At 41.9% G+C, this 23,834-nt stretch overlaps 1 pseudogene; it reads right to left on the minus strand.

Annotated features, from left to right (window-relative positions):
* Window positions 1–8,737: 8,737 nt before the first annotated feature.
* On the minus strand, window positions 8,738–23,464 carry LOC116827575 (histone H2A.J-like; annotated as a pseudogene).
* Between the last annotated feature and the right edge of the window lie 370 nt (window positions 23,465–23,834).

A 23,834-nucleotide genomic window follows, 5' to 3' on the forward strand; every position in this document is an offset into this window, starting at 1 on the left:
CCCATTCCCGTGCTTCAACACCCTCCTAGTGAAATAGTTTTTCCTAATATCCAACCTAGACCTCCCCCACTGCAACTTGAGAACATTGCTACTTATTCTGTCATCTGCCACCACTGAGAACAGCTTAGCTCCATCCTCTTTGAAACCCCCCTTCAGGTAGTTAAAGGCTGCTAACAAATCCCTCTTCACTCTTCTCTTCTGCAGACTAAATAAGCCCAGTTTCCTCAGCCTCTCCTCATAAGTCTTGTGCCCCAGTCCCCTAGATCACAAACTAAATATGAGTCAATAATGTAACACTGTCACAAAAAAAGAAGCAGCAAACATCATTCTGGGATGTATTAGCAGGAGTGTTGTAATCAAGCCTGAGAAGTAATTCTTCCAATCACCAATGATAAGGTCTCAACTGGAGTACAGTGTTCACTTCTGGACACCATTTTGTGGGAAAGATGTAGACAAACTGGAGAAGTCCAGAGGAGAGCTCAAAATTATTAAAGATCCAGAACACATGACCTGTGAGGAAAGCCTGAAAAAACTGGGTTTGTTTGTTCTGGAGAAGAGAAGACTGAGGGCCCCGGGACATAAGTCTTCAAGTATGTAAAAGGTAGTTACAAAGGGGAAGGTGATAAACTGTTCTTCTTATCCACTGAGGACAGAATGAGAAGTAATGGACTTAAATTGCAGCAAGGGAGAGTTAGGTTAGACAGTAAGGAAAAACTTCTTAACTCTCAGGGTAGTTAAACATTGGAACAAATTACCTAGCAAGGTTGTGGAATCTCCCTCATTGGAGGCTTTTAAGAACAGGTTAGACAAGCACCTGTCAGGGATATTCTAGATAGTATTTAGTCCTTCCTCAGTGCAGAGGATTGGTCGACATGACCTATCGAAGTCCTTTCCAGTCCAACCGTTCTACAATTCTGTTTGAGCACTTCTGCCTTTTCTATATTATTATTGATAATTCTACCATTCCCATCTAGTGATAGACAAATATTCTTGTCAGGATTCTTTTTGTTTGTAATATATTTTTAAAAAACCTCCTTATTGTCCTTACCTCTGCTGGCCATATATTTCTCTTTTTGTCTCTTGGTATCCCTTATCAATTTTCTATAATTCCTAACTTCTGATTTATATTCATTACTATCAACTCCCTCTTTCTTCCATTGGTTGTATTTTGTTTGTTTTACAGCTGCCTTCACTTTCCCTCTCAATTAGGTTGGCTTTTTAACCAGCATAGCCTTCTTCCTTGAGTGTGGCTTTCTGGGCATCTAGTACGGTTATCTTAATTATCATTCAGATTTGTCTGATTAAATTCTTCCTCTCAGCTGCTTTGGGTCATAGTTGTTTTCAGCTTTGTGAAATTGGCTTTATTAAAGCACCAGGTATATATATTACTGGTTTTGACTTTATTCTGCTCGCACATTATAAATGTGATCAAGTCATGATCACTTGCATCTAAACTCTTGTTAATTCCTAGTTCTGTGATCAGTTCCTCTTTATCTATTAGGACAAGGTCTAATGCAGCCAACATGGGGGAATTCTGTAACACATTTTGAGTTAGGAAACTGTCATCTATTATGTTTAGAAATTCCAAAGATGATTTAGTATTGGCAGCACGAGACCTCAAGCATATGTCACTCAAACTGAAGTCCCTCGTGATCACGCAGCTTTTTTTTTCTTATCCATTGTACCTAAGTGCATATGGGAGGAGTCACCCTGTTCCCTAGTGTGATTCTGATCCCTACAGTGATTCAGAATGCTGCTGCAAAGATCATCTTTCCTGGCTCTTCGCTTTGACCACATCAACTCCTTCTTTGCTACCCTCACTGGTTCTTCTTTCAATAATGGATCCAACACACATGATTTATCTTCACTTCCAAGGCCTTTCCTGGCCAATCCCCACCCTACATTTTATCTATCCTGTGCTGTTGAGATGCTAGTTCTTGCCTCCATTCTGCCAGTGATGGTAGCCTTCATCGCCCATTTGTTATATCATCCACTTGTTAAATTTCCAGACAAGCACCTTTGTGCTTTCTCCTATGCTGCCCCTTCATCATGCCACCATTCACTCCAATACACTGTGTGCTTTGTTGCCAATGGCCTTGTGCCATCACCTTCTGCTGCCACCTGCCTCTGTGAGTTGGTCTCTTGAGGTTCCATCCAGCTCTCAGTGATTTCAGCTCTTAGTGATTTCAGTAGCTAGTGAGGGAACCTCACCTCTAGTGCAATCTGGGCAAACTCTTCCTCAGAAACACTGTCTGGTAGCTTAGCACTTAGACCTGATTATCAGTGATTTCAGCTCTAGTGATCACTTAACTAATGAAAGACTCAATTGAGCCTAATCAGCTCTGTCTTTAAACAGCAGAGAGGGGCAAAACAAATGGTGCCTATAACTCTTAGGCAGAGCCCACACCACCAGGCAAAGACACTTGTCCCCCCCTTTCAACCCTTACCCCATTGGGATCTGACATCCAAACCCCCGGCTTAGAGAGTTCAATTCAGCAAGGGTGAATCAAGACAGGCTAAGTACAGTTCTGCTGTCCTTTACTCATATAATAAGGATAACAGTTAATTACCCCCACATTCAAATTTAACATTTTTTATTAAGATGATAATAAAAAAAAGTGAACGGTACAGAGTTTAAGCATAGAAGTTTCTGGTTATCGGGGAATAACCTACAGATTATCAAGGGGTGTGAAGTTCAGTTTAAGATTGGATGGAGTAAGAAATACATAATCTGCAATATCCCTGACTGGGGATAAAAGCTTAACAGGTCAAAGTACAGACATTGAGATATGAGAGTATGTTGTTCATATAATGGCTATGTTCAGGTGTGGAGTATAATGAGTGGATATGATGACAAGAATGGATTGACCCTCATTTGGTGAGATTTAACATTCAGTGAGTTTATGGTTCCAGTTCATATGCTCCAATGAATAAAGTCTCTCGGTCCCTTTCTTGTAGTCAACACACGATGTCGCTCCAGCTCACACCACCTGGTAGTGTTGGTGTCCGGAGGAGATGTCCCTGGACAATCAGATGGTGTCTGAGACCATGAGGTGCCGCATGAGCTGTGCATAGTGTCAACCAATCTTGCAGGTCCGTGGCACACACTCATTGCAGGGGTCCCAGGTGCCCAGGGCTCTGATGATCAGGGTGTCCATCCACACCTAGTAGCCCTTAGTTCTCAAGATATCAGCCAGGGGAGCGTACTTTTCCAGCTTACAAGCATGGGCTTCACGAAAGGCTGGGGTCCTGTTCTCAAAGGAAACTGTGACATCGACAAGGATGATCTTTTTCTGGGCCTCGTCAGTGACGAGGAGGTCAGGTCACAGCTGGTTGTCAGTACCAGGGATGGCGGTTTAGGATGGTATTGTGGCACAGCTGCCAGGCTCTGGAGTGGGACTTACAGCTGTACAGGACATGGGGCTTGTTGGAGTAGCCACACTTCCTGCAACTCTTGTCTCAGTTCCTGTGGTGGACAGCTCCATTGAGAAGGATGCAGTTGATCTGGGCAAGGTGGATGAACCGCCAGTTGGTGAAACGGGTGAAGCCGCCCCTGGCGAGGAAGTGGTTGCTGGAATCCCACTTGCTGGTCAGCTCGAAGGCTTTCCCCTGATCTGGTTTACACTTCAGGGTTTCCACGTATGGCGAGTGGACGGCAGCCTTCAGTGTCCTCTCCAGCAAGCCCCCGGCACTCGGGGTGATGATGGTATTGTCCTCGGACCTGATGTGGGGTACCAGGACTCCCAGCTCCTGACGCTCCTCGAATCATTCCCAGTGGCAGCCGACGTGCTTCCCCACGTGACGTGTGGTGTTGCGAGTGCAGGACCACAGTGAAGCGATGTCGGTCCTGTCCTATCCGAATTCACCATCCAGGGAGCAGCTCAGGAAGGTGGCGATATCTTGGTTTTGAAAGGTATGATTGCGTTCATTTTAAACAAAACGTGATTTAGAAAGTACTTATGCATAAAGACGCATGCTGTGGCTCACCACCCTAGTAACATTCTAGAAAAGGCCAAGGGGAGCTCAGTATGTGGAGTGGAGAAGTATAAGCATTTGATGAACAAATGCATAAATAGAAAGGTTAAATATGATCGGTTAGAGGTGTGTGTTAAATTCTAATGCTATATCTTCACTGCATAATTAATTTGAACTATCTATACTTGAGTTAACTCTTTTGGATTTATCCTTGCTTAAGTGAGGGCAGCCACACTACAGAACAACACTTCCACTTCACTGTGATTGTGTTAGCAGCTAATAGGTTGTACTCACTTGAGCTGTACTTTATACCCCGTGACAGGCCAGCCAACATGAGTCAAAAGAAGTTAAGGGGTTTGTATATGGATAGGGCCTCACTTAGAGGTAACAATACAATTATAACTTGAGTTAACTACAGTGAAGGTAATCTCTAAGTGGATACAGACTGACAGACAGAGGAGCACAAGGAAACAGTACTGGTCAGGATGATGGGCAGTGGTCTCAGCATACCAGTTACCTAACCATTGTAAGTTTTTGTAGACATCAGGGCAAGACAGTTTTAAGAAGGTATTTGAAAGAGAACAAGGGGGTGGGTTTGTGGATGTCACAGGGAGTTTCTTCCATATGTAAGTGAAAGACAGTGCAGCAGTGGCAGTAGGCAGTGACAGAGTGAACAGCGGCAACCATGAGCCAGCTGCAGTGGAGGCATCGCTTGACATTTCTTCTCTCATGAACGCAACTTTGAATGCTAGGTCTTCGCTGGCCAAGGACAACTGCTGTGAGGTGGAATGCAGTAGAGAGAGAGGAGAGTGGAGTGTTAAAGGGACATTTGTTTGTTGGGATTTCATGCAACATGGTGAGAAATGGAGGCAAAGGACGTTGCCCAATGTACTCTGGTGTGGGAGTTTTGCTCATGGTCAGATGTATTTGAATCATAGTTGTAGTGTTTTTCCAAATTAATGTAAGGCTCTTTTCCTCTTTATTAAAAGTTTTCTCTGCCACATACAGACTCAATGAGTGGGGAAGTATTGCCTCTTAGAGGTGCCTTGGGTGGTGTTTAACTTTCCCAGATTACTGGGTGTGAGCTCAAGCCAGTTCTGTGTTGTATTGGTAAGAGTGACCCATAGATATTGAACCCTCCCCTTGTTGCTGACTCCATCTAGCAGAGTGGTTACACATAGAAACCCCTTAAGATCAGTGTTTTTGAAGGATGAAAAGGGAGTGTGGGACACAGCACAAAGGTACCTTAAAATATTACTAGAGATAACGATACCGTTAGAGGGCGGCTTGGCCCATAGGCTAATAAAGAATGAGCCCTGCCTGAGAGGACTCAGGTGAGTCCAATATAAAAAGGAGCAGGAAGTTGCAGTGAAGGGGGAAGCTTAGGAAACTGCAGCTATGCCTGCAGAGAAGAAGGTTACTGAGTAAGCAGGGGCAGGGACCAGCAGAGAGCCCCTGTTGATGTACAAACTCCAGATTGGAAGTTGTCATAAATAGATAGGTAAGGTAAGGGTTAAGTTTCTTTTACCTGGAAAGGGTAACCAAACACCTGACCAGAGGACCAATCAGAGAACTGGATTGTTTAAAGTCAGGGGCGGGAATTTGTATACTCGGGGTCTTTTTTGTTTTCTCGGCTGTGAGTAAACAAGGTTTCCTCCTAACTCCTTCTTATTTCAAATATTATACCAAAAGTCTGTGAGTACAAAGGAACCCCCAAAGCAATTCGGCTATGAGGAACTTTGGGTTGTACGAATAGATGTGGATGGCTGTGTCTTTTGTTGTTTTCTCGGCTGTGAGTTAACAAGCTTCCTCCTAACTGCATCTTATCTCCAAGTGTCTCCTACACATCTGTGAGTACAAAGGAACCCCAAGCAATTCGGCTATGAGGAGCTTTGGGTTGTATTTACATGTATGTGGATTGGTTGGACTGGTTTAATCGGGCTATCTTTTAAATCAGACTGTTTCTTCATATTTTCTTATAAGCAAGAGCCTGTATTGAGTTTCTTAATGCAAGATTATTGTTTTATATTTTCTTTCTTTTTTTATATAAACTTTTCTTTTAAAACGTGTGGAAGTTTCTTTTCCTAGGGAGGCAAAGGGAAGGGAACAGCCAGGCTGTGGGCTATTTTCCTATTGCTTTCAGGGAAAGAGCAGGCTACGGGGAAAGAGAAAAAGAATCACCTCTGTATCAGGTACCTGTCTCCCTCACGGGAAGGCAGGCACGGGGAAAGGCAAAGCCAAGCTGTTGGTATTTTGCATCTCAATTGTCCTGAGGGTAGAGAACGCTTATCTCTTGGGAAGCAGAGAAACCGGTTTCATGATACTCACAGGCTAGACCAAGAGGCAAGCCTGGGAAGGAGGGGGGAAGGGGTTTTCTCCCCTGCTTTTAGCATCCAAGGGATTTGGAATCTGGGTGTCCCCCCAAGGGAGGGTTGGGGACACCAGAGAGAGGAAAGGGGGGATCAGGCCCCATCAATTCCTGATCTGGTGGCAGCGAGAATATCCAAGCTGGTAGTGAGCTTGGGGGAGTTTCAGGTAAGCCCCCAGATTTTGGACGCAAAAGTCCAGGTTTGGGACAGGACCAGATTGTGGACGCTAAAGTTCAGGTCTGGGACTGGGAGGCTAGATTACCACAGAAGTAATGAGATGTGGACAGACCCGCAGGGAGGGAGGGGCTGTGCCTGGCTGAAACTGGGAGGAAAACTGCATTTGCGTTCTATTTTCAAAGACTTTGTATTATTTTGGTCTACTGGGGGAGAGACTGAACTAGGGTTCAGGCCTGGGGTGGGGTGGGGGGCCAGTGTTAGCCAGAGGACAAAATACATGGAATCCCTTGTGGGGATTGTTTGAATTACCTGTGGAGTTCTTAAGGGGCCCTGAAGAGGGAGAACAGAGGGAGGCTGCTGCAAAGGAAACTCTGGCCACAAGGAGGGTGCTTGGGCGGTAGCTGCCTGTGTTACAAATACTATTAAAATCTTCAATAAATACTTGCATAGTATTTGAATTGACTAGCTGTAGCAGTAATACTGTCTCTTCCCTAACAGCTTTCATGCTAAGAAGGGCATGAGAAACACAGCCAAGCTATGCAAGAGTAGTGCAAGAATGGGAAGGTGAGATGAGGTTACTAGGGAGCAAAGATAAGAAATAAGTGTCTTTTGTAGGAGAGAATGAGGGTTCCTTGCAGAGAAGAGGGAAACTGTGCAAGGTATAGGGATTAGCATAATGGAAGATGAGAAGTTTAGTGCCGAGAAAGAGACAAATAGTGCTTAAATGTGGGTGAAGGGATTTAGAGACACCCTTGCCTGACTAGGAAAAAAGGTGTATTTTAAACATGTAATAAAATCCTACTGTAGATAAAGCAAGGTATTATAATGCATGCTAATAGGGAAAGGTAAATGGTTGGATCCCCTCTAGTGTTTACCTCAACCAGTAACACGTGTTAAAACTTTTACTGCCTTGTCTATACTAGGTACTCTGATAGGCGTTTGACTGTTGATTTCGGCAAGGATGACTTTTCAGCCTAAGATTTTAATGCATGCTAGTTAACATGGTTAGCTAACATGTTGGAAGTATAAACCCTTTTTTCCCTTGACTGTGATGTACTTCAGGCTAATGGTAGGGAACTTGAATACTGGGTTAACTAGGCCATCTGTCTGCATTGTAGCAGGGTAGACTGAGTTACCCCTGAACTAGCCCTAACAGATAGATGTGTATATTTCTAGTGAAAGTGATGTCACAGATTCCCTTGACAGCTTGTCATATTGCCTAACTATTCCTAGAAAGCAATTTTCCTACTGAAACACACTACAAGGAGAAATGGATCTGACAAATACTGATTATTTATATTGTAGTGGCACATTAACTAAACTTAGTCCTCTTTATAAAATTCCTTTCTCTCATTCTAGGTAGCTACCATGTCTTCCCTTATTTGTTTCTCTAGATTGAACATGCCCAGTGCTCTTACTTTTTCTTCTCTGGCCACTTGGGGAAGAAACAGGATTAAACTATCAATTATATATCTGTATGGAAGGGCTAGAATTATGCTCTTAAAAAACTAAATACACACAGTACACCAAGGAACTGAGGCTGTCACTGTTTTGCTGTCAAAGTATTTTATATTAGTTCTTTGTTTACTGTTAGCTTTCCACTTCATATTAAAGAGATCTTCTCTGTGATTAGCTGTCACCATGCCTCCATGAGTCATAACCAAGAATATCATATTCAGGACAAACTTCTGAGAAAAAGGGCAGATACACCCCACAACTGGTTATTCTCCCTTAAGATATACCAAACCAACAACAAAAGTAAATTTCTGTTTCACCACACTGGCTAACAAGAAGTCAGAACACCAGTTTCCTTAGGCATTCCAGTCCTTGTTTCACCATGAGAAACACTAGCCTTTAAGATGAGTGGTTCTTTACAACCAATTTCACCAAATGAAATGTTCTTCTGATCCCAAAGGACCAACCACTTAGCCAGGTCAATATATAACTCATATTTTAGCCAATAATCATGCTGTTGCCAATCCTTTAGTATCTAAAATCTAAAGATTTATTTATAAAAAGAAAGAAAGGTGAGACTTAAAATTCGTTATAGGAATCGAATGCATATAATAATTGCAAAGTTCTTGGTTCAGGCTAGTAGCAGTATTGGAATGAACTGCTGGCTTAAGTCAAGTCTCTGGTTGCTTCCAAATCATTGGAAGGTCCTTAGTTCATAGTCCAGAATTTCTTTTGGATCTTTTGTTTTCTCTAGGTCATTTTTAGTTGCTCTTGGCTTTATGACTTTTGGTTTTCTTAGGCAGCAGCACATCCTGGATATTGGGCAGAACACCCCCTTGAGAGATAGTGACTTTCCCCAGTAGCTTGTTGAGCTCCTCGTCATTACGGATGGTGAGCTGCAGATGGGGCCTGATCCTGTTTTATCTCGAGCAGTGTTGCCAGCCAACTCGAGGACCTCAGCAGTCAGATATTCTAAGATGGCAGCCATATAGACAGGGGCTCCAGTTCCAACTCGCTCAGCATAATCATCATTCTAGAGAAGCCGATGAACATGGCCCACCAGGAACTGCAAGCTAGCCCAAGATGAACAAGACTTTGCCTTAGCCCTCACTTTGCCACCTGGTTTCCCTCAGCCCGAGGTTGTGACACTTCTTCACCACAGCCACCACCGTTCACAGAAACACAAACAGAAAAAGCATCTGAAAACAGAGTCAAATTCTGCTGTCAGAGATACCTATGCAGCCCCATTGGAGTCAATAGGGTTGTATGAGAGAAGAAGAGCAGTGACCATGTAATATTTCTATCCTTTTCTAAATAGTGTGTATTCATTTAAAAAAAACCTGTCAAATAATTCAGGATTCCTCTCTCTAACCATCCACAGATGAGAGAACAAAAGCATTAAGTACTCATAGCTTGATACATGACCTTTTCAAATCAGAGAAAAACTAGGAGCTGTTTGTCAAGAATTTAACAGCTGCTGCTCATGAGCCATAGCCTTGATGTATTGGCTTGGCCTTTAGTCAGAGTGGCTATACATTTTGATATTTCATCAAGTTACAAATGTGCTTGTTGTCACCAGAACAAATAGAAAAACAGGATTTGAATATGTTCCCTCTGTGAATATAAGAGGGAATAGCTTGACTCGGAGCTGATTCACTAGTAAATTAGAAGGCCAGCTGTGGAAAAGAGAGCATTGCCAGCTGTGGAGTGCATGTGAGAAAGGCTCTCTTCTGTGAGTTTCCTAAGGTGCTATGGATCTAAAGCATGTGTCTAATGCTGTAGACAACGCAGTATAGTTCCTTATATTTTCTTTATCTGAGGAACAGTATAATTAAATCTGACCTTGTAGTGTCTATGCACAAGGGGGAAGAGTTAAGGCTGCAAATGCAACCCTGGATTTCTTAATTTTTCTGCTTAATCATGAAGCCTGAATGTTCTGTGGGTTTGTATGATATGCATATGAGAGACTGTTTTTACTGTTGGTCAGGGCCAACATAGCCAATGGACAGCCGGGTATTTGCTCAGTGGGCTGGTAGCAACTTCAGCCATTGCCTCAGGCTGTTGCATTCAGGTTGAAAGAGTGCTGCATAGCAGCAGCATCTGCTGGCTGACATTATACACTCAATGTCTCCAGCTGCAATCTTGTGCCAATGCTGGCTCATTCTGGCCTCGTAGGCTAGCCCTGCTGGTACAGCATGAGGAGGGCAGGATGCAGGCACAGCCCTTCCTCTTCTTCTAGGAGCCACCTCCTAAACCCATGGCAGTGCACCTGGTCTGGAGGGGAACTGAGTGAGGTGCCGATAAACCCTCTCTTCTCCTGCCAGTTTTCTCAGCACAACGTCCCCTCTCAAGCCAGCAGTAGTCTGTCTGCTGTAGACTGCCTGCTTCTCTCTGTTCAGCCATGAGGTAACTTCCCCCCCATGTAATCAACAATTCCTGTCTGACAACCCAGGTCCAGTTCAAGGGAGTCAGTAAAAAACATAGCTCCCATTTAATTCAACCAGGGGGATCAACTTGATGGTGTGTACAAAGGTAAAAGAGAACGATGTAGAACTCTAATCTTAACTGACTCTTTTTTCTCTTTTTACTGGCAACTTTTTTTTGTATCTTCAGCTATTAACTCAGCTCTGCAATGTAGCTCCCTCCTACTTCCTATTTTTGCCTTTGGGATGAAGAACAGAGATGAGAAGAGCAGATATGTATGCTGCCAGTCACATTACCAAAAGTACCACTGGAAGGTAACTTGATATCATGGTGATGGATACAGTATAAGAACCCAAATTCAACAAATAGAATAACAAAGGAAATATTTGCAGTGAGAAAAGGCCCTAAACCTAGAAGAAAGAGTTTGTAAAATAAGGGCAATAAATGAAGTTGGGAAATATCTAATTGTTTCGTCTTGCACAGTTCATTGTTCAGTGACATCTGGTCTACCCGGCTGGCTGCCTTTGGCTATTGTTGCTTCTTTTGACCTGAGTGGTTAGCCAGAATGTGGGAACCTGCAAGTTGTTTGCATTAGGAGGAGAAATTGATGATGGAGGCAGGTATTTCTTTGATTCAATCCTGTTTGTTTTCAAAAATGTATAAAATCCTCTATACCTGACTTCAGTAGGAATCAAATTAGAGCGTTTCTGTGCCTCGTTCAGTCAGTACTCGGCCCAAACTGTTTGCTCTCTCTCAGATTCTTCTCAGTGCCACGTTCACAGTGTTTGTTGTGTTAGGTCTTGGCTTTCTGTTGTCTCTGTTGGCTTCTGTGGTGTTTCTTGCTGCTTCTCTCACAGTGCTCCAATCCAGTCAAACCCCTCCCCTGAGTTTACCAGATCACACAACATTCTTGGGCTGCATAGCCCAACTCCTACTCCAGCCTTGCACATGACTGTTTTGGGCAAAGACTTCTCTTGTTTCCATTATCTATTTCATTGCTCTAGCACTCTTCATGAATGAAAGGTGGCTGTTACACGAGGAGCTTCAAAGAGGTTATGCATTAGGTTAAACAATAACTTTCCCCTTGGCCTGTATTTGGAACCCTTCTCATATTCACTTTGTCAGTACACATACTAGCTTACTAACTGAGGGTTAATGCTAAATGATTCATGATGAACCTCAGTTATGGGGACTGGATGTGTGAAGGAAAATGGAGCCTTTCTTCAGATCACTGGTTACTGTCCTATTGATATTTGGTGATTGTGTGAAAATAACTGGTGGTTTTAGGTGAATACCTACAGATTTTCATCTTCTTAGATTGTAAACTCTTCTGGTCAGGGACCATGTCTCCCTCTATGTTTATACAGTGCCCAGCACCATAGAATCCCTAATCGTGGGACCTCTGGAAGCTACTGTAATAGATGCCATTAAATAATTAGTCACCTTTTAGGGTGCCAAATCTAGTTTTATAATCTAGTTATTGACTCTTTTTTGACACTTGTCACTACATTATCTGAGCACCTCACACATTAATGATTTCCTCCTTGTTACATGCTGTGAGATAGAGAAGCATTATCCCCTTTGTGGTATTGTGGGAAATGTAGTCTAGGAGTGAGTGGCCATTCTATTCTTGATTTTTTTTCAATCTTTATCAGTGAAGGATTATGGGTAATTCCTTTCTATAAAATGAGCTGAGCTGAACTGCCAGGGTGTCTTTACCAGATGAGGCTGAGGCACTGTTGCAAGGGACATCTGAGAATCTAGTTCTCTGGAGAGAATACCACAGGTCAGGAGTGACATACACTTCCCTGATAGAAAAATTCAAGCCTCTGGACTTTGCTGTATTACAGAGAATGCTTACTGAATGGACATCTATGGCAAGCAGCAGTTTCAACCTTCACTGATCACATATAGTCAACTGCAGCACTACCAAAATTCAGTAACTTTGAGACAATCAATAAAAAAAAAAAAAAAATCCCATAGCAGCTATTTGAAGGCATGGCTGTTGATCTAAAATTCAGATTCACATGACCTTCCTTACATATCAGTGAGGAAAAATCTTCATAGCTGTCATGTGTCTTCCATCCTTGCTTACTCACTCAGTGCCTGTGATTCTTGCAAAATGTGACATGAAGAGCTGGAAGCAACTTTCCTAGAGGCCTCTCCCAAAAGTCCTATATCCACAGAGCTTGTGGTAGACATAAGCAGACTAAGCAGTTGTTTAGGGTCCCAGGCAGCCCACTGTTTGCTTTTTAGTGTTGTGTATGGGGGGGCCCCAATCAGCTAGCACTGCCTCTGTATATGCAGTTGCAAGGTGGCTCTCTACTCCCATGGTGGCGCTGGGGGACAATCGCAATGAATTTGGCCCAACCTCCATCACTGCAACACTAGGGACTGGAGAAATAGTCAGGATAGGAGGATACACATTTACTAAAGAGTTCTTTCTTGGGACTTAGCCAGTATAGGGAAATGGGTCTGTAAAGCGCACCTACCTTGTCTCTGGCTTTTGGCCTGCTACTCTAGCCCTATGAATTCTCACTCTTTTTTCCACTAGGTTTCCTATTCCTCCCAACCCAGCCCAACCAAAATGGCTGCTATAGGTCTCGTACAGTTGTAGGTGCCTTGTGATGTGCGTGATGTACAACTGGGCATGGAATGCCATCATGTACACAGTGTGTGGGCAAGGAGAGGAGTAGGGACCGGTGAATCTGGAGTCTACCCTGAGCCTGGATGCAATGCTTCTGCAACAGTATAGGCAGGAGGAAGTAAACAGGGACAAGGCTGCTCTGCGTCAGAGCCCCTTCAAGGTGCCAAAGGCTACTGCATAAGAACACAAGAATGGCCATGCTGGGTACACCAACATTCCATCTAGTCTAGTATCCTCTCTTCTGGCAGTGGCCAGTGCCAGGTTCTTCAGAAGGAATGAAAAGAACAGGGCAATTATTGAGTGGTCCATCCCTCGTCATCCAGTCCCAATTTCTGGCAGTCAGAGGTTCAGGACACCCAGAGCATCGGGTTCTGCTCCTGCCCATCTTGGCTAATAGCCATTGATGGACTTATTCTCCATGAACTTATCTAATTATTTTTTGAATCCAATTATGTTTTTGGCTTCACAACATCCCTGGCAAGAATTTCCACAGGTTGTCTGTGTGTTGTGTGAAGAACTTTCCTTTGTTTGTTTTAAACCTGCTGCCTATTTGTTTCATTGGGTGACCCCTGGTTCTTATGTTAGGTGAAGGGGTAAATAACACTTGCCTGTTCACTTTCTACATACCATTCATGATTTTATAGATTATCATATCCCACTTTAGTCATTTCATTTCTAAGCTGAACAGTCCCAGTCTTTTTAATCTCCCCTCATATGGAAGCTGTTCCATATCCCTAATAATTTTTATTGCCCTTCTTTGTGCCTTTTCCAATTCTAATATCTTTTTTGAGATGAGGTGACCATAACTGCATGTGGGCATACCATGGATTTATATAGTGGCTTTATGATATTTTCTGTTGTATTGTCTCTCCCTTTCCTAATGGTCCCTAACATTGTCAGCTTTTTTGACTACCACTGCATAGTGAGATGTTTTCAGAGAACCATCTATGATGACTTCAAGATCTTTCTTGAGTGGTAACAGCTAATTTAGACCTCATCATTTTATATGTATAGTTGGGATTATTTTTTTTCCAATGTGCATTACTTTGCACTTAGCAACAATGAATTTCATCTGCCATTTTGCTTCCCAGTCTCAGTTTAGTGAGATCCCTTCGTATCTTTTCAGTAAGCTTTGGGCTTAGCTTAGTAATTTTATATTGTTTGCAAACTTTGCCACCTTGCTGTTCAACCCCTTTTCCAGATCATTTATGAAAATATTTAACATTACAGGTCCCAGTACAGATCCTTGGGGAACCCCGCTGTTCACCTCTGTCTATTTATTCCTACCCTTTATTTCCTATCTTTTAACCAGTTACTGATCCATGGGAGGACATTTCCTTTTATCCCATGACTCTTTACTTTGCTTAAGAGTCTTTGCTGTGGGACCTTGTCAATAGCTTTCTGAAAATCCAAGTACACTACATCCACTGGATCTCACTTGTCCACATGTTTGTTGACCCCCTCAGGGAATTCTAATAGATTGGTGAAGCATGATTTCCCTTTAAAAAGGGCTCGTTGACTCTTCCCCAACACATGTTCATCTATGTGTCTGATTCTGTCTTCGCTATTGTTTCAACCAATTTGCCTGGTACTGAAGTTAGGCTTACTGGTCTGTAACTGCCAGGATCACCTCTGGAGCTTTTTTTTAAAAAAATCAGAGTTACATTATCTATTCTCTAGTCTGTGCCTGGCATAGGCAGACAAGGGTCAGTATTCCAGTTCCACTTAAGGGGGCTAAAACCAAAGGCTGGTGGTAAGCTGAGGATGGAGTTGGGGAGGACGACTTGAGATGGATAAACAAGTAGGGGAGGATGCACAAGAGAAGAATAACTTCACTGGTGATTCTCAAAGGGATGGGAGTCTGGAAAGGGGCAATGGGTGAGCTTTCTCCTTGTAGCTCCTGAAAGGTCTAAAATGAATAGAGGAATGGCAGTGGTGGAACTAACTCCTAATATGTCTGCAGTGAGGCAGAAATGAAGGTGCTGACACTGGGAGACTTGTGTGCCTCCCAGACTCCCATGATTGCCTCACAGGAGAATATGAGGAAAAGTAGTGAGGGATCCTACCTATGGTGGTCTTTTGCTTTGCTTTGTTTTTTTCCTGCACTTTCTTTGTACTTTATTAAATCAGTGTCCATCTCCGGTGCCAACTCTTCAGAAAAGATGTTGAGAAATTGGAGTGTTCAGTAAAGATCTGCAAAACATGCCTTATAGTGAGACAACAGAAGTCGAATCTATTTAATTTATTCAAGATAAGGTTAAACCATGACTTGATCAGTCTACAACTACCTATGCTGGGAAGAAAATTCTGATAGTAGATGGCTGTTAAATCTAGCAGATTTAGTTATTCCTACTTTTTCCCCTAAGGTTTGAATCTGAAGCTAGATAAATTCATATAGAAATAAGGTGAATATTTTTAACAGTGAGGATAATTAACAATTGGAATAACTTACCTAGGTCTGCGGTAGGTCATCCATTACTTGAAGTCTTTGAATCAACACTGTATATCTTTCTAAAAGAGACACACTAGCTCAAACTGAAATGATGGGGTTGATGTAGAAATTATTTAATGAGTTTTATGGCATAAATTATGGAGCAGGTCAGATTAGATTACCCTAGGATCCTTCTGGTCTTAAAGATCTATGAAAACTACTGAGAGAGTTGGGGTGGGTGGTTGATTGTCTGGGCATAAAAGCAATATCTCGTTTGTTTTTTGGGAGCACAGCTTACCATAGTAGCACATTTGCAAAGATTTAGCAATCCATGTTCTAAGACATTAGCTCACACTGATTTATAGGGATTTTAATCCCAAAGAGTATGACAACAACACTGAGTGGTTTGAGGGGAGAATAATCAAGCCCATTATGTGATATTTCAAGGCTTAGTTTAAAACTGCCTTTGGCAGTAGCAGACCTCATCAGTCACAGCTGCAACTGTTGCCAAAAAAGTCAGTTACAATAAGCAACAAACAGACAAAATCTTAAATGCTCTTTTGGATATTTAAAACAAACCCATAAAAGCAGTACAAGGTTTAGCAAGATTGAGCAGAAAAAAAATCAATGTCTGTGTCTATGAATTCAAACTGCCTTCAAGGGTAAGACAAACAAGCCAGTGAGTGTGATTTATGAAGTAAATAACTCATCTCACTGGGATCCCAATTTCAAATTCTGGCTGTTGGCAAACTGTGTGTGATAAGTGTATTACCTATACTCAATATCCATGGTAATTAATCTCTCTGTATAATATTCAACTATTATAATAGGTGATAAAGTTTCACCTGAACAAGATTCATGCTAAAACTATTTTATTTCTATAGTCCCTCTTACCTTTTCTAATTTGATTTTCAACTCAAAGAACGTTTGAATATTTACCTTTTTGTTTTCACAACACATCCGTGCCAGGCCTTCCATGCTCTCTAATCAGTAGTTTTTGGGTTTTTATCGTGAGAATACTCTGTCATATATAGACAATACATGAGGTAGAAGTTTTGCACTAAACATGTGGCATAACCTGTTCCAGCAATTGTCCCAGAAGAATATACAAGCATATCTACAGGTTAACCCTCTAGTTCATTGTTACTTCTTCTGCACGTACTAATGTGAGATGATATGCAAGATCACATACAACAATCTCAGGCCAGCCAAGAAATATAGCCACTAAATATAGTATTCAATTCTGCCAGCAGATTGCATGTGTATAACTCTGTTTCTTAGATATGAGTGGCACGTATTTTAGTAATTTCAAATTGAATATGTTTGCCAGAAAGCTGCTGTTGTACATTTCCAAACATCTGATGGAAAAGTAAGAGAAATATCCTGTGTATTCTTTCTGATTACATGGATTAACAGTATGTCTCCTTTCCTTTATCTCGCAAAGTCACACATCATTGATGTGAGTTGTATGGACTAGGAAAACATTACAGAGCTTCCGAGGAACTGTGCTTTGCAACTGACTCTTAAAGCAATGTGTATGCTGTGCTCTTTGCCATCAGTGTCTTTCCTGAATGAACACTAGCTTTAGCTCATATGAAAGGGCTACTTCTGTAAACTTAGGACAGTTTGCTCATACTCTTTTTTTTTTTTTTTGGACAAGTTCTTCCCAGAATGACAGCAAGCTTACAAGAGAACATGAGAAAATACTTATTTTCCTAATACTTTCTGGTGATTATATAGTAGACAACCCATACCCAAACCTGAAGCAAATACTCTGCAGTAACTATACACCACAGAAACACTAACCCAGGAACCAATCCCTGTAGTATACTTGTTACCTATTCTGTCCTCATATCTACACTAGTGACACCATCAGAGAGCTCAACCACATCAGCCACACCATTAAGGGCTGATTCACCTGCACATCTATTAATGTTATATATGCCATATGTGCCAGCAATGCCCCTCTGCCGTGTACATTGGCCAAACTGGACAGTCCCTATGTAAAAGAATAAATGGACACAAATCAGACATCAGGAATGGTAACATACAAAAGCCAGTCGGAGAACACTTCAATCTCCCTGGACATTATATAACAGATTTAAAAGTAGCCATACTTGAACAAAAACACTTCTGAACAGACTTCCAAGAGAAACAGCAGAACTAAAATTCATTTGCAAATTTACCACCATTAATTTGAGCTTGAATAGGGACTGGAAGTGGCTGGCTCATTACAAAAGCAGCTTTGCCTCTCCTGGAATTGACACATCTTCATCTATTATTGGGAGTGGACTACATCCACCCTGATCGAATTGGCCCTGTTAACACTGGTTCTCCACTTGTGAGGTAACTCCCTTCTCTTCATGTGTCATTATATAATGCCTGCATTTGTAACTTTCACTCTATGCATCTGAAGAAGTGAGGTTTTTTACCCACAAAAGCTTATCCCCAAATAAATCTGTTAGTCTTTAAGGTGCCACTGGACTCCATACCCAAACAGATATTCAGCAGGAAAAAAAAAAATTGTGTCAAGTCCTGGCATCATCACACAGTTTTTACTCAAGCAAACTCCAAATGAATTTAATGGGTGTCTGCCTGAGCAAAAGATGAGGAAAGTGTGACAGGTTGGATCACAGAACCCCCCCGGGAGTTGCCAACTGATGTGCCAAGACTACCTGTGCTCCTGTTTTCCTTGCCAGCTCAGGACTCCAGCAACCTGTCTTGGTGAGCCAGACACTCCTGTCTGCTCTAACAAAGACCCAGAGTCTGAATTATTTAACCCAAAGCTGCAGGTTTACTTGCAAATAGCTCACAGAAGTGTGCTTGTCTTTAACACTTAGATGCCCAACTCCCAATGGGGTCTAAACCCAAATAAATCCATTTGACTAAATATAGAAAGTAGGATTTAAGTGGTTCCAAGTAGCAACAGACTGCACAAAGTAAGTCATCAAGCAAAATAAAATAATATGTGCAAATCTATGTCTAATCAAACTAAATACAGATAACATCTTAACCAGTTCCAGAATGCTCCCTTTTACAGACTAAGCTCCTTTTAACCTGGGTCCAGCAATCACTCACACCCCCTGTAGTTACTGTCCTTTGTTCCAGTTTCCTTTAAGTATCCTGGGGGGAGGAGAGGCTTGTTCTTTAGCCAGTTGAAGACAAAATGGAGTGGTCTCCCAGAGGTTTACATAGACTCTCTCTTGTGCATGAAGACCCCTCCTCTCCCTGTGTAGAATCCAATCACAAAATGGAGATTTGAAATCACATGGGCAAGTCACATGCCCATGCATGATTCAGGACTTGCAGGTAGCAGCCATTACCCACATGCTACCTTGAACATCCTCAGGTACACTTCTTATGTGGATTGGAATCTTCCAAGCTCTTTTGTCTGTTAAGTGCTTTCTGATTGAGCACTTAATTTGCACATTCCTTTCCCAAGAAGTGACCAAATGCCCTAACTAAGGCTACTTAGGGTACGGCTACACTTGAAACTTCAAAAGCGCTGCCGCAGCAGTACTTTGAAGTGTGTGTGTGGTCGCAGCGCCAGCGCTGGGAGAGAGCTCTCCCAGCGCTGCACGTACTCCACATCCTGATGGGGTTTAGCTTGCAGTGCTGGGAGCCGTGCTCCCAGCGCTGCGGCACTGTTTACACTGGCGCTTTACAGCGCTGCATCTTGCAGCGCTCAGGGGAATGTTTTTTTCACACCCCCGAGCGAGAAATTTGCAGCGCTGTAAAGCGCCAGTGTAGCCAAGGCCTTAGAAATCAAGCAATTATACAGCCAATGTTCATAAATTTGAACACACAAATGGTGCCTGCATACAACAAGGATGAACATAACCAGTAGATCATAACCTTTACATAGGTATGTTACATGGCATATGTAGCAAAATCCTATTCCAGTTTTATCATACATACATTTATAAGCACCCTCCGATAAAGTCTTATGGGGTACACTGTCACAGAAAGACCTCTGGTCATTCAACACTTGTCTCAGGCTCCTCTGTGTGCTCCAAGATTGGTCACAATAATAAGCGCTATACCTGGTTTGTAAATTAGTCAATTAAACTGTCAATGAGTCCTAATGCTATGGGGGTAGAATAAACATTAACAATGAATTAAATAAGTCTGCATATCTAAAAGCAGAGGTAGATGGATTCATTGCGATCTTTCAGTCAAGACAGTTAACATGACAAAGCAATGTTAACAAGGCCAGCAGGCAAAGATTGATAGAACTTCACCTGGACGGGTGTGTACAAAGGATGGCTGGTAGCTCTAGTTGTTCCAGTTGTGATGATCTTCCTTCAAAAGAATGGTGGGGGTAAGAAGATGCACAGGTGTAGAAAAAAGTAACATTGTAAAGCTGTAAAAATACAGCTTTTTATCCTGAATGATATGAGAACCACCAGCTGGCCCAGTTCCAGGGAAGTATAATGAAATGCACTTGCCCAAATGTTCATGGAAAGCAAACACCAAAGGTGTGTGAACCTGGCTGAAGCAAATCCATTTTAAAATTTGAACAAATATTTGTGGAAGGGGGAAAAAAAAAAAAAACAGTGTTGACCCAGCGCTGATCACACATTGAAATTCCCAAACTTTAGGTCAGCTGAAGCTGGAAAAAAGGCATTTAGGAAACATCTACTGCCTGGGGAAGGAGAGAATCCAGGAGAAGACATGAATGTATTAAGGGCTTGGGGAACATGAATCACCTCCACAGTCAGACAAAGAATAGAGAGCGCAGACATAGTCCCAGCAACACCTTCAAATGAACTTGTAATGGAGTCAGGGATTATAAGCAGTCTTTTAAACAATTGTTGCCCCCTTGAGGAATTTGTATAAGCGCACAGGGCAAATTACAAATTTCTATTAAACCTGGATACACGCTTATCCCAAAATGGCTAAAAAACATTTATTACCTAATAGAAAAAATTGACTGAAAACAGTGCAAGTTAAGAATGGAGAATGTCATGCTAAAAACAAGACATCAATCCTTTTCATTCATTTTAGTTCTGTCTGGATTCACATATGATAAAAATATTACTGAATACCTTTCTGCTGAAAGTGCTAAAATTGATGTGATTAAATATTCACATTACCAGCTAATTTTAAAATAAGCCTCCCAACTGTACACAATTCATTTTACCATGTACATTAGGATCAAATATATTTCAAATTTGGTATATCTGAGAGCAACCGTTTAATTGAATAAACTGTAATTGACTGATGTACAGTATTTATATTACTGTACTTGTAACCAAAGAATAGCTTAGCTGATTATTAAAACTAATGTAGCATCAGATTTCAATACATGGGCCTAAAACAGTGATACTCAGACTGAGGCTCAAGAGCTGCACGTGACTCTTTAATGCATCTCCTACGACTCTTTGCAGCACATGATATTAAAGCACTGGGTGACTGAATTATTAACCAAAGTTATTAACCAATCAGGATGCTTTTACTATGTTATTAACCAATTAAGTTAATTTATTTTCTGCGAGAATAACATTTACACACACACACTTAATATTTCCCCATCATACTGTGTAAGTATGATTATATAGTAGCACAGTAAATGAACAATGATTTCACTCTACTATAGCTTTTTTGGGTAATGTTGATGATTAATTTGGTTCCTGAACCACTAAAGTCTGAGTATCACTGATTTAAAACATGCTTTGAAAGTTAGATCATCCCCTCTGCTATATTTTCAGATGTGATTTGAGCTGCAAGATTTGCATCTATTGTGCATAGGCAATAACTGGCTTCTGTGCCCCTTAGCAAAGATGAATTTACACTTTAAACAGAGTGGGGAGCAGACCTTCCAGCTATCTCTTGAAGAGGAGACCCACTGTTAGAAGAGGGGATTAGGCCGTTCTACCCCAGCTCACAGATTAATGCTAGGACAGCCCTTTCTTGTCAAACAAAACAAATCACACCACACATCCACAAAAACTAGAGAGGGACAGAGACCCCTCACTCCCATATAGCCATAAGCCCAGTGGTCAGGGCACCCAGCCAGTATGTGAAGACTCAGCTTCAAATCCCTGTTCCTTCTTCAAATCAGAGGTGACTTGAATCCAAGTCTCCCATCTCCCGTGAAAGTGCCCTAACCTAATGGCTCTACTGGAGTGGGTCTCTCAATCTCTCCTGTTGGTGCTATTCCACTTTGTATAAATAAATATTAATGGAATCAGGAACTTGAACCTGACTCTCCCATATCCTTGAGTTCTAGCAGACATTTCTCATTTCAATGGGATCAAAGCATGTTACGTCTTTCCCCTCATCCTTTTAATTCCCCAGGACAAGGTGATATTAAGACCTTCTGTTTGGCCTCATCTCATCTGAGTTTCTGATCTAAAACATCTTTCAACCCACTCATCTTGTTGGCTTCCAATCCTTTCAATATAATTTCTCAAAACCAGAGCCTAGTACTTTACCCAGACCCCAAAATATCTACACTTGACAGCATAGAAGCCATCTGATGGACTTTGTGTGAGAAGAACTGCTCACTGGTGTGTCAGGTGCGAGTGCTGGGAAGTGTAACTAGTTCAAAAGACTATACTGAAACATGCCACACAGGCATGGACCTCTGTCACACTAAATGGTAAGTGGGTTTTCTAGGGAATCCCTGAAGTGAAGTTAAAGCAAATTCTCCAACTCAGTTTATGCCAAACAACAACACACATATCCCCAACCCCAAAAGCCCTTTAAAGCTTCCCCCAGAGAAGAGGGCCACTGATTGGTGATTACTTGTTACAGAAGTCCAAAAACAAAGGCCCAAAGAGGATAAAGAGCTGTATAAAGAGAAAGCTGAAATGCCCCAAGGTTGTTTTTGTTCGTGTCTGGTTTCATTTCAAGACCATACAATTCAGTAGAGATATGTGAGAAACTAATACCTACCACAGCCCTCTGTTGAAGTTGGGCGAGACTTCTGGTAAAGTTTTAGCATATGTGCAGTTTCATTTATTTATTATTTTTCTCTGTAATGCTTTTGCTCTAAGAATAAAAAGCACTTTGCTTTATGAAGGCTGGTCGGTAACTGGTGTACACTGTTGTTAACCTTTCTTCAGGGACTACCACAGTGATTGGACCCCATTCAGAGGGACTGCAAGCCTAAATCCCCCTCATGAGGGAGACTTGGGTCTTCACCCAAGAGAAATGATGGCTAGGAAGCCTGAAATCTTAAGTGGGTGCCCTTGAGGAAGACCACAAAGGGGGTCAAAGATTCAGCTAACCTGAAACTGTTCAAGAACCCTGTTCAGCTGTTCCAGAAGTCTTTACTGATAGTAGGAAAGTCTCTATAAGACAATCATATATGGCTAAGTGGAGGCATTTTTTCAATATGGTCTAACCAGAAACTTATTCAGCAAAGGGACTCTTCTCAGCTATTCTGGACCACCTGTTATCCTTGAAACATTCTGGTCTGTCAATCGCTCCATTAAGGTGCATTTGACAGCTTTTTGTGCATTCCACCCTCAGCTCAAAGGTCATTCAGTTCCCCCCCGCCCAGACTCTGGTTTCCAGTTTTTAAAGGGATGGTCTCATTTGTTTTCACCGCTCAGAGATTCCTTTCCTATCTGAGATATGACTGTGGTATTAATAATTTTAATGGACCCTCCTTTGAAACCCTTATCCTGTTCTGTGTATGATCTTTCTATAACAGTGGTTTTCAACCTTTGTTCATTTGCAGATCCCTAAAATATTTCAAATGGAGGTTTAGACCCCTTTGGAAATGTTAGACAGTCTGCAGGCCACAGGTTCAAAACCACTGTTCTATAAAGACAGTATTGTTAGTGGCTATCACTTCAGCTCACAGAGTGAGTGAATTTTGCAAGCTTTGATGGCAGAGCCTCCTTATACAGTTTTCCATAAGGACCACACCCAATTTTTTTACCAAATGTTGTTTTGGATTTTCATTTAAGCCACCTTATTCACTTACCTCTCTCTGTTTTCCTGAGCTTCATGACTCAGTGTACTTATGGCCATGTCATTCTTGCTGACTAGAACAAAGCCCTTTGAAAAGTCTCAAAGCTTTTGTAGTTTTTGGCAGTAAATTTAATGATTGGACAGTATCCGCTCAGAGAATATCAATATGGGTTTCAAATTATACTAAGATTGCTTATTCTTTGAGCATGCTCCCCCATCCCTATTCAGTTAAGGTACACTCTACTAGAGCTCAGGTAATATTTGTAGCATATGTTAGAGGAGTTCTGTAACAGCATGGTCTTTCCTTATATAAGGGCAGGGAGTCTGGGCTCAGCCAGACCTGTCCATGGACAGAACAGGTGTTTGGGCCAGGAAGAGGGGATTATCAAATCCAGCTGATTCCTATAAAAGGTTAAAAGCTCAGTTGAAG

Source organism: Chelonoidis abingdonii, chromosome 5 (genome assembly GCF_003597395.2).
Source record: "Chelonoidis abingdonii isolate Lonesome George chromosome 5, CheloAbing_2.0, whole genome shotgun sequence".
In the NCBI taxonomy this organism is placed as follows: Eukaryota; Metazoa; Chordata; order Testudines; family Testudinidae; genus Chelonoidis; species Chelonoidis abingdonii.